Below are 12,824 nucleotides of genomic sequence, written 5' to 3'. Positions count from 1 at the left end.
TTTCCATAACATGGGACTGCCAGTCTGGAAGTTCAAAATGGAGGACAGATTATGTTTTGAATATCCAGACCAAATATGGCTGAATGGTTGATTAATTCTGAACAAACACTGTCTAGCATGAAACAAAATAACAAATATGTTTTCTTTCTACATCTCACCTTTCCAGGTATGATTTCTGTCTCCTAGCTGCAGTGGTATGTTTCTGAAGTTTGCAGCAACCTGATCCTGCTCTGTCCATGAACTGTTTCAAAATAATGTTTTCTGCTTTAATGACTAGATTTTCCATTTCAGTGCTTGTGTATTTGTCCCTTCTGTGCATACCTTGTCAATATAATTAAACATTACAAATGTCCATTGCGATATACACTGGATGAGAGTATTCCCAGCAACAGTGCCAGATGCTATCCTCCAGCTCATATCACTGTAGTTAACGCACAGACCTTTCAGCAACTGGCACAACTGAATGTATCGCTGCTGTCATTCACCATGCTGTATCCAAATGTTTTGTTTCCTTTGGCCAGCTTTGATGTTCTTTCTTCTCACACGCATCTTGTTTTTCAATAACAAGTCCTACCAGGTTCTGTTCCCTCTCTGTCTGATGCCAGATCAGATGCCCGGAAACAGTCCTGTCAATAAAAGGCATTTAGCAACTTAGGGAAATGAATGAGGTGCAAACACAAAAGTACGCAGGCAGCAGGGAGACTGTAATGTCAAGAAGGTGTGAAACAGAAACAGTCGCTTGTGTTGGACTAGAAAGGAATTTCTCTTTGTTGATTTAAAACTTTGCCTGGACCATGATTAAATTTTCATAGTGTGGTGCAATTTTGTATTTCTCTTTTAGAAGACTGAAGTAGCTTCGGTAGCTTTTGAGGAGCTTCTATATATGCCAGCCCCATGGCTTTTCTTGAACATGATAGATTTCTTCTCCCTCACCCTCTGTTCCATGCCAGAATAACTGACCTGAGGTCTATACACTCAGATATGAAGGCACACAAAAAAGCATCACCTGCCACTGGTAGCTGTGATATTTTTGGTTGGTGAGGTGAGATTGTAGTTTGTGTAGCTGAGACATGAGCTTACATCTAAACTTAATGAACAATTTCTAGTTTTTAACTCTCTTGCCTTAAATGCTGCTTATCTGAAACAATTACAGAAAATAATTAATCAACTACACCAGTCAGTACAGATATGTGATACCCCAGACTTCAAAACAACTGTAAAAAGCAAGCAGTGTTTCTAACTAATGCTTTTATGTAGCTAAGAAAAATAATAAAGCTAAAATGGAGAGCAGAAAGGAGCAGAAAAAACATATGTTCTCCTGTAACCCTTCTTGGATATAATCTTGAGAAAAGACAGGATTGGGTATTTCAGTCTTCTTATTTCATGATCTATCTGCTGGTTTATCTGTGTTCAGTTGTTAAAGAGAGTTTGTCCTTCTGCTGTAGAAGATATTTGGGTACTACGTTGTGGAATTGCCTTGGGTCAGAAGGTTTTTCTCATGAGAAGACAATACAGCAGCTTCTGACCAGCTTGTACTGTTTTGGAGTTCTTTCTTGATATAAGTAACTTTTTTCTGTGATAATTATTTTGAGAAAAAAGGGTAGTCATTTGTCTAAAAACAGACTAAAATTGCACTGCAGGTGTCAATTGCTTGTGAGAGATAACCTCACACCTGCAAACTCTTAGAAAGGGACCTGCTTCAATTCAACCCAAAGAAGCTACTTGTGAGCTCATAAGCTTTAACTGTAAAAAACCTTATCTATTTAACTACTAAAATGACACAGAGTGAGTAAGGGGGGAAGTAACAGGTGTCCTGCGTAAGTAAGGGGTCTCCTCATGAAGGGGCAAGCTCTGCCCTTTCCAGAGCGTGCACCTCAGTAATTCGCTCACTCTTCAAAAGGAATGATTAACAAGTTAGACTAAATCAGTTAATAAAAACTGTCCCCTCTACCCTAGTCCTGCACTATTATGTCAGGCTTGTATTTCACCTGGCACCTTCTTCTACCAGTATAGACATGGATGTGAAGAGGTAGTTCACACTTTTGAGCCGATGGTTCTTTGTCTAGGGTCTGAGAGTTCATGTGGGTTTCCTTATCAGGCCTACCTGATCATGGATTCTCCTTTTCATTTTTCTTATAAGCTGTGACTCTAAAATGTAAATTCAGGTTTAGAGTAGACGGTGTCAGGCTAGGAATAGTCCATTCTTCTAAAAGCAGACCTGTTTCTGTTTTGGCTCTGTTTACAACAGCTTGAAAGCTACAGTGTCTGGGAGGAAGTTGAGAGTGGAACACTCTGCCTGCACTTTTGGCATAACATGCTTATCCCTAAGTGGTGAAATAAGTGGGAAGTGGATGTACCAAGGCTGGGAGTGTTAGGGCAATCTGCATAGGGTAATGTTCATGGAGAAGGTGTGGCTACCTGCTCGTCCATCTGTGAACCTGGAACATCCTGAAGGTAAAGGCTGTATGAGTGAATCAGCCCAGAGACTGCAGTTTTACAGATGAGCTAAGCTTCAACTTGATTTCTTAAATTTCAGTCTGTATTTGAATTAGTGAGTTCCAAAAAGCTATTTTTAGACATGATTTTTTCCCTACATTATTGTATGATAAACTCCTTCATCCTACGCAAGAGAGTTGCAAAGATCACCAACTAATGAAATATATGTAATCAATTTATTCAATTAAAGAATCTATTTTCCTTTTGTTTCTAGAAAGGTCCTACAAGGATAACAATTCAGGGGGAAGAGGGCAGGGGAAGGAGAAATTTCCTGGTGAGATTTTTATTTACCTCCCAGGGCAAACAGTAGTTTTAAATAATTTAAAGCAGCAAACTAAGACAGTTCATTTAAGCAAACTAGCAAGCCTTTTTCATCAGCGACGTTTGCATCGTGAGTCACAGTCTGTGTCACAAGCCAGGAAAGAGCAATACTCTGCTGTCTCTCTCTTGCCCAGCATTGGTTCTACAATGCTTCTTGCCTGTGTTTTGCTAAAATGCTGGGCACAATGAAATATGTCTCAATAAAATCTGATTATAAAATTTCTGAATAGCAAATTTTATTTCTGCAAAAAACCCCTAAGTTGTATTAATGAATATAAGGAAAGCAAAATATATCTTGACATAGCTTGGAGGATTTAGCAAAGCAATTTCCCATTATATGTGGAAGTGCTTTTTATTTTCCATTTTAACAAAACTCTTCAATGTCTAGAACATTAAAACAGTGAATGTTTTTGGTATAAGGTATAATTTTAAATCAGAAGGGTCTGTGTGTTTGTGTGCATTTAAATAGTTGTGATGCAATTTTCAACCAGCTCTGTCGATACTCTTGAGGGGTCTATTCTATCCCTCTCTGTTTCTGGCATTTTTAGGTCATTTCCTTCCTTAGGTTTTCTGTAATTTGATTTTCCTCCATTTCTCTACCCATCCATCTTTTCCTGCTAAGCTTATCTCTAATGTCAGTTGGAGACCAGCATGAAAAGACATGATTATATTAGAATAAATTTGTCTGATTTTTATTATGATGACAGATGTGAAGCTTATTTGTCCCTTGGAGGTAATGATTAAATGTCTCCTTGCTTTTGCATTGAGGAGACTGAGGCTGAAGTTGAACAGCAATGTTGAATTTTTGCCCCTGGATGTATTTAACTTGACAGTTTAAACTCAAGATCACACAGATTATCAGAATATGATATAAATATGTTCTATAATTTTTATTTTTTTTTTTATGTTTTACTTTATAAAGATGAAATTACACAGATTTTCCTTTTTTAATTATAAATTTGCTTTTCTATATTTTTCTATAAATAGATAATTTTTCACACAACCAATTGTTACTATGGTGTATGACGAATTGCCTTTTGATATTTCATACCAGCAAATACATAAAGACAAAACAAATCAATTTTTACAGGTTTTCTAACCACAAATAGCATCTACCTCAGAATCTCCGAACAGGCAAAAAGCATCATCCATTAGCAGCTAACATGCTGGGATAAATCTAGGAGTAGAAGTACTAAATAAACACACTTACTCTGTGCTGGTTTAAGTTAGAATTCTGTCTTTTTTTTCTTTTCTTTTCCCACCACTGGAAGTCTCAGTTCTCATAAGGTAATACAGAGTGCTGGTTGGTGCTGTGAATGAAGGTCGTTAAAGAAATCTAGAAATTAAAGCTTCTCCATGGCTCCTCAGCCATTTCGCAGGGCCTGGGGCTGTACTTGCTCCTGCAGCAGTTCCTGAGCTTATAGCAGAGAAACGTTTTCCTCCTGTGCAGTCCTGAAAGAAGGTGAAAGGGGGCAAATAGTTGTTTTTCTTATTAGTTAAAAATTAAATTGTATTTCTAAATTTACCCCCATTAACGGTATTTAAACTACTTCCAACAGAACTTGACTAAACACCAGATACACCTTGAACCCTTTTCAGACAGTAGTTATATAAGAAATTTTATAAATACTTGTGCCCTTCTAATTAGTTACCACATTATCTCTTAGCTTACAGGGGCCAAAATCATGATGGCGATGCATCAGAAAGGAAGCGCAGTTTTTCATTGCAGATAAAAGACACAACCCTAGCAATGACTTAAACGTTTTACCTTTGTAATTATGAGATCACTAATACTCCTTGGAATTTAGAGACCTGCTATTTGATTGTATTAAATTACTTTTCATCATAGCCTTCATGCATCTTGCAAAATGCAGGGTGTTGTGAATAATTTTAGGCTTCCATCTGTACTAGGAAGATACCCAGTTCTGTCAATGTAAACATCGATATTTATTCAACACAAAAGCAGGTTCAATAATATGCAGTCTGAGACACAATATAAACCTTGATGTTTTTTGGAACATGAAGGCTGTCTGTGTTGAATACCTCCATCAGAAATATTTGAATATATCATCTCTCTACAATATATTAGAGCACTGGAACAAGTTGCCCAGGGAGGTGGTTGAGGCCCCATCCCTGGAGATATTCAAGGTGAGGCTCGATGAGGCCCTGGGCAACCTGGTCTACTTGGGGATGTCCCTGCTGTCTGCGGGGAGGTCGGACTAGATGACCTTTGGAGGTCCCTTCTGGCCTGGACAATTCCATGATTCTATGATTCTATGTCCCTGGAGGACACCATTATCTTTATTTATGATTTAGTTACTTAACGCACTGCATATTATCAATGAAGTAGCAACATTATACAGCATTGGAGTTTGCTGGCTCATCAGGTGACTACTTTTAAAAATCCAGGACAAGAATTTATATGCAAGTATTTAACATTACATTGTGTTTCCTTGCTGCCAATTGACCCTGTGGCTTGGTCACTCTTTTACATCTATTTGCATAGTGTTAGAGAGCCCTAGTCTTATGGTGAACAGAGAACAATGCACAGGCTATTTGGTAGCACAATAAATTTTGCTAGGAAGCTGTGAGGCTGTATTTTCTGCATGTCCAGCCAGAGTGGCTCTTGTTTCCATGGTCTACAGGATCCGCCTCTCCTGTTTTGCAATGACAATCTAAATTAAGACTGTGTTTTCAAATTAGATCTCTGGAAATGGAAGAGAAAGGGAGAAAGGAAGGAAGGAAGGAAACCTTAAAATCCACAGCTGACAGCCTATGATTCAGTTTTCACATTCCAGAGTCATAGACAAAATTAATAGAAATGGAAATTATATTAGGCATACCTGTATATTTCTGTCACTTTCTGTCCATTTTTCTTTTATAACCATGTTATACTGCTTATTGAGATTATGATTGTGATGTTCTATCTTTATTACTTGGTGGTCTAACCTTTTAAGTCTATGGAGCTTTCAAGGATTAAACAATAAATTTTGCTGTAACAACCTCATTTAATTCCCCTATAAAACTGATGTTTCCTGACGCTTGTCCACTGACGTGTGCTATAAATATGGCATCCATAAATTGTAGAATTTAGTCCCATGTGGTCCATACAAAACAATAATAAAAGCCTATATAGCAGGAAGGAGTAATAGGAAAGGATACACTGAGTCAGTAGTAACTCAGTCTAATTCTGTTCCACAAAAAAAAAGTATCATTTGAAAATGTCTTCAAACACGTCATTTCCCAAAATTACATTTGCAATATGACTGATTCCTAAATTACTTCTTTAGCCATTGCTTAAGGACCAGACTGTTACTGGAAGAACATACACACTGAGGGGATGGTAATGAGGAACAAGACCTCTGTCAGTACATGTGTGAGTTATGGAGTTGTGTGTGAAGCTGTAAACAATTACTTATCCTCCTCTCAAAGCAAGTAGGTAAAGACAGTCATATCTTCCTTCAATGACAGTGAATGCTGTCCTGCCATAGGGATCCATAATTATAGGATGGCACAGCCTAGCATGCAGCAAGGAGGAGAAAAAGGAAAGCAATTTTTCTGGAACAACCTTTCTCTATTACTAACTCTTGCAAGCTTTTCTCGGGTATTGTACATAAATAACAACCTAGGGTTGAATTTCATTTTGTTATAGTCTGTTGCTCTCATCTACCTTCCAGGTTTGTACTTGTAATAACAATCATGACAAAGCACAGTTTCTGATTAACAGTAATGATATGATTAACTAGTGCTGTGGCAATACAAATGTTGTTGGACTGCTCAGCTTTTTAACTTAGACATAGCCCTGATCTGGCTCCATCTGAACCTTTCAGGCAGTGACCTCCTCTTACCAGCTTGCTTGTGGGATTTATGTAGCATTTTTTCCCTATTTCTTCTTTTGTTTTTCTTGGGCTCTGTTGAATAGTGCTTTCTGTACAGTTAGGTCATTTTTTTGTACAATCAGTGGCTAGAACGTCTTAGAGAGAGAGATAAGGAAAGGGAAGAAGTCAATGACCTATAGCTAATAAGTCAGTGGGAGGTGAGGTATAAAATTACAACCAAAGGGAAAAAAAGATAAAAGAGGTAATTTGATAGTTAATTATCCCCTATCTTCATACTTTGGCATTCCCAGGTTTGACACTTGTATGTTTGACAGGTCTATTTTTTGGAAAATATTTAATAATTAATCATTGCAACTCTAGAAAGAAGTTCTAGGTACAAAAGACCAAGTGGCAAGACTCAGTTTCAATAGAAAAGAAATCTGCATTCTTTCAGCAGCTATGTTGTCTATTTTGCATATATTTGCTAAATGTTCTTCATTTAATTTTCTTAAACCTGTAAAATTTCTTATAAACAGCAGATTATTTACAATATGAAAAAATTAAGAAAAACAAGTCCAAGAAGGTAAAAGTATCTTTTCAAATAGACCTGAATATTCTCCTATAAATATGTTACTGCCTGCATGATGTCATTGTACAAAATTATGGTGAAAGCGAGAATCACAGAGAGCATTTTATAATCCCACTACAAAATGTAAGCTTAAGGATTCAGGAAGTTAAATCAGCTAAAATTAGGCACAACTTAGAACAGGCTTATATCGATTTTCTCTGCAATTTATGCTAGGTGCTCAAGTGTAGCAGTGAAAGGTGCAAGAATGGATGGGTGAACTGAGAGATGAATATGAAAAATCAGAAAACAAGTTTAGATTTCATTATTTAAATAAATTAAACATGACAAGCATAGCATAGAAGTGCATTTTTTTACTTATTTAGTTTATTTTTAATTATATAAAAAAACCCCAGTAGGTATTCAAAATCTCATTTAATGTAGAATACAAGAACATGAAGCTGGTATCCAATGATGCAGTAAAAGCAAGTCCAAAGCAGCAAGAAAACATACATTCTGCTTGCAGGATTAGGGTCTGAAAAATGTGGTTATGGTTTAAGAAAGTTTTGTACATTGGGCTATTAAACTGACAGAGTTAATTTTAACAGTTGTTATTTCAGACCAGACAATCCTTGAAGATTCAGAATGTAATATGTTTAGAAGAATCTAAGGGTGAAGTGAATAAGATTACATGAAGAACTAACATACCTTTATTCTTAAAAAAATCAACATGAACTCTTACTCAAGTCTGAAAATATTCAATTAAATCTCATATTATTGCTCTAATATTTTTTTCTGATGCAATGATACTGCTTTATTCAGGTTTGGATAAGAGGTCATTTTATTATCTACTTCAAGATAAGAAGGATTTCAAGATAAGCTCTTAATTTAAAAATACGAACAAAATTCAGAACCAAAGTATCTAACCGTACAATTCACAATTTTATGAAAGTATAGAAATTTCTTAGGCTAGAACTGCTATTTAATGCCAACTATTACTATTCATAGAATTTAATAACATGTAAGGAAAATTTTATTAGGCTTAGAACTTTTGCAGATGCATGAACTTTAAACTTGACGACTTGCGGAAAAAGGGAAAAGTTATTTACTATACTCATCACTTGATTGTATGTGTCTAGGTGGAAGATGTTTACTGTGGTTTTGTAAAAAGTGAAAGTATAATTTTTGCTTTTTTTTGTCCTTGGTCTTTTCTTTTGGAATTCTTCATATTTATGATATGATATGTCTTTCTTTAACTGTTAATTTAGCATTACCTTTCATCAATGGGTCTAAGTCTCCCGAGGTTCTTTCTTATTTTTTTTTAAAACAGTTCCAAGTAAACCTTTGTGTTGGGCTTTGCATACTGCAGCTCAATGCCAAGTGAAACACTCTAGGCCTAGAAATATTCCCAAAGATGCGCAGACATGAGATCCTAAGGAATCTTACAAATTTCTTCTTAGGCTTCCTCTTTTTTCTACTTTTCATCTTTCCCTCCTTTCCTGCTTCTCATCTTTTCTTCCTCTTCCTTTCTTCAGTTCCTTCTCTCTCTTCATCATCTCCCCTTCCTTTCTTTCCAGTCCTCCTATAGTTCTGTGTGATTTTTGTAATGTACATTCCAGCCCCCGGAACATGCAGAATGTTCTGTTACTCCACATAAGGACTGCTCTCATTCACTTGAGAAGTCCTATGCTGGACTCCATAACAGCCTTTTCTTGCTTTATTTGCATTCTTGAGTTTAATAGCTGGATGCAAAGCTCCATTCTGTTTTTCCTATCTTTCAGAGTGTAAGGTATTTCCTTCAATTTTGTCAATTGCTGCAAATCTTTTTCTTATTCTCTCTGCTTCTGTTCTTGGTCAGTTTATCTCTGATTTCTTCTGTTGCTGCTTTAATACTGGTACTCACATTCATGATCTTTCAGCTTTCTCTAAGGTTTTTCTCCACTTCTTTCTAATCTGCTATGTGACATACACACATTGGCTTTCCCACTGTCAGCTTCTTCTATTTTAATTACTGTTTATGGACTTTCATGCTGTTATACCTAGAGACAATCTGGTCTTAATAAGAGTCTAAATATTCTAGATTCACAGTACCAGCTGTAAATCTGTTAAAAGTTCATCTCCCCAATTCATTGTCTGCTATTCTCCTGAGCATACACCAGTCACACGGAACTTCTCTTTTACTGGAAACAAAATGATACTCGAACAAAACTTACAGAAAACTTTCCCCTTCCACTGTAGATATACCTAGTGTTTCCATTCCTACCTACCATTCTTGTCCTGATTGTCGAGTTTATTTTTTTCTGTGGCTTTTAAAAACTGATTCTTCGGTTGTTTTTTTTTAATAACAGGGACCTTTACACTCAGGAATATAAAGACATGAAGGTGCTTACTATCTTCTTTGGCTTCATAGGTGAAACTCTTTGCCCCCAGGAGTCAGGCTGAAGAACTTTGTCTGATGAAGATGCCTTAGATCATGTAGCTCCAGTTTTGTCCTACAGAATATTAAGGCTTTTTGCAGTAGAAACAAAGCTTCTGGGAATTAAATATTGCACAATGTGTTATCACCTGTGGAATGCTAGTTATTACAATTTTATTACTTCACTAAATCTCTGTTCTTATATATTGGACATGTCGTCCTGCTAAGTCTGAATGACGTCATAATACAACCCTTTACGGGGGTTAGAAAATGCATGCACAAAGAATAAAAATCAAAGCTCTGTTTTCAGCTGTAGCCTATATATCATCCTGTGTCCCTGTCCTGTCATGTTTTCCAGGTAAGTAATACCTTACTGAAAATGCATAATATAATCTGCAAGAGACCTGGTATTTCTATATTTATACTGATAACTTTGGAGTGTCATGAACACAAGCTATAGCAGAACACTCTTATCTCAATGTCCCACTTCCAGTCTGAAGGAAAGTTTGGGGTGCGAGAAATTGTATTCATGAAAGGTACCTACGTTATTTGTATATAGATATCTATGTTCATGTTTATAGGAGTCTATGTAGATAATGGAATAAAATAAATAATAAAATTATATAATTTAAGATATTTTGAGCAGAGGAAGTTATTTGGCTAAAGGCTGGATAAATATTTGCTCATTTGTGTTTTATTCACACATCATGTATTACAGTGTATAAACCAAAACGACTGGAGATTTTGCATATTAAGTCATAGTGGAAATAATGTGAATATAAGGGATTAGGAGATGAGCTCTATATATGATGATTTGTCTACTTGCGGCTAAATGAAGACAGATATATACTTATCCCAAACCAGACATGAGATTTGTTTGGTCTTGGACTGCATACTTTGATATACAGTCATCAAAAACTTTTACATACTGTTTTAGCTGTCAGAAGGACAATCAAATGGCAATAACTCAAGCTGCAACTATTCAATGAAAGAACAAGCTTACTAGCTTCCTAACTTTTGAAAACCTATTTAAATAGGCAAATAATTTTAACTTCTTCTTTGACCTAGTTAAATATTGTGTAGAGGAAAAGACTACCAGCTGTTCTGTATATGTTTCATTTTTCTCCTCTTTCCCCGCCCTCTCCTGATTTGACCCTTACAGGGCTTCTTCAATATTTTAGAGGTTAATAGACTGATCCAACTGTTCGTATCCATAGCAATCCATGGATATTATAGCCCACTGAATAAAAATTGAAAAAAAGATGTTAGAAATATCTCTAGTATGAAAGTAAATCCCAAAAGAAAACAGATGCTTGTTATATGTCTTCTGGTAAATTATTTTTAAAGAGCTTAGAAAATTACCAGTAAAAATGTGTGCACCAAAATCTTTTAACTCAAAACTTGCACTGCAATAATTCAGCCCATACCATCAAAGGATGTCCATTTTTAAAGCAAATTTGAAGCCATGATTTAATTATGTCGCTTCTTTAAAACACTCAGCAGAGCTGGAGAATGATATATTGTTGTTAATGGCAATCTGATAAAAATCCAGACAGCCCCACATACTGTTATTGCCATTAAAAGACCAACATTTACACTGAGCAGGATATATCTTGGAAGCTAGGATATGTCGGATAAGCATGGGTTCTGCCAGATAATTAGTCAGCATTGCTCTTATTTTCAGGAGTAAAAAACAATGAGAAAATACAGATCATTCAGAATGAAAATTTAAAAATATTATAAATATAGTCTTTGGCCTAAAGACTAACAATCAGGCTTCAGGTTCTGTACAGACTTGAGAGTAGAACATAGTTTATGGAAGTTCCTATTTCCATATTGTCATCAGTTGGATCACATTTTCACTGATCTAAAGACTACTCTCTTTTTTGATCTACTACAAATCTTTACAAGACTTGATAATTTGACAAGTCACTTTTGTAGCACCACAAAAGAAATGGCTTGTATTAAACAGATCAACTTAACAGCTGACAAAAAGCAGTAAGGCAGACTTATGTTGATGGGGAAAAACCACAAACAAATCCAAATAGATGTATGAAGAAATCTTCAAAGGGAAGTCAAACAATTTTTGTTGCTGGGAGTCCTTTCACCAAATTTTAGCCATGACAATGTTTGGCATATGGAAGGAGCTGGTTGTCTGGGGTACTTCTCTAGCAATTGGAAGAAGACCAGCATTCCTCATAAATATATAATCCTGACTAGTTTAAAAGCCTCTCCTAGTCAATCCTGGTGAAATGTAACTTTAAATCTCGAGTTTCTAGCTCACGTATAAAGCAGAATATTTGGCATGTTTAATCAGATCCTAAAATTATTCAAATGAAAAAGCATGACTTCGCAAAAAGCAATATGATAAATACTAATAATTTTGAGTGAGTATATCAAATCACCTATTTATTGCTACTGTCAAACTGTAGAGATATGACAGGTAGACATAATTTAACATCACTTCCCATTGTTGCAGGTTTTTTCACATTCACTAAAAATTTTCTCCATATCTCAGGATGTTGACAGGGATTAGATATCACCAGACTAAAGGATCTATTTAGGAGTGAAGGTATTACCCTATCTAGTAATTGTTAATTATTTAGATCAATATATATCTTTAAGATAGGCCAGTGGCTAAAAACACTACCTCTCTCATGCAACAATACCCAAATTATGTTTCACGAACTTCCATTACAGATACAGAAAAAATTCAGTCGTCAGACAATCTATTCTGCAGTACAACCTGTTCTGAAGTACTCAGTATAAACCAATTGCAAATCTTTAAAAGACACAAAATATCTCTAACTTCACTTACTTCTTGCTAGATGTCAACATTACTGTTGATGGATAGTGTATTGGGATTTCTTACTAAAACTAAAATGACTTGTTCAGGATTCATATTCAAAAAACTACAACCACTTTGAAAACTTTGAGATTATCTGTTCTTTCTTTTTTCCAGGCTGGAATTAAAGGCTTTGGTGGAAGACAAGTTGATGTAATATTGGGAGGTAACAGCTGTCCTCTATGTTAAAATGTAAATAATAAAATTTAAATTTTAATACTATTGTGATTAATATTGCTAAACAATGTATCTCAGTCAGTGAACAGCATAGCTCTTTCTAGTAGGTATGGTATCATCTGCCCATCAGATTTTAATGGCTTGAAATGACTTCTGAAGGTATCTACTGGTTTCTGTAGCCAGTGA

The sequence above is a fragment of the Calidris pugnax genome, unplaced genomic scaffold, assembly GCF_001431845.1.
Source record: "Calidris pugnax isolate Ruff unplaced genomic scaffold, ASM143184v1 scaffold44, whole genome shotgun sequence".
Lineage (NCBI taxonomy): Eukaryota > Metazoa > Chordata > Aves > Charadriiformes > Scolopacidae > Calidris > Calidris pugnax.
This window is presented reverse-complemented; position numbering follows the sequence as displayed.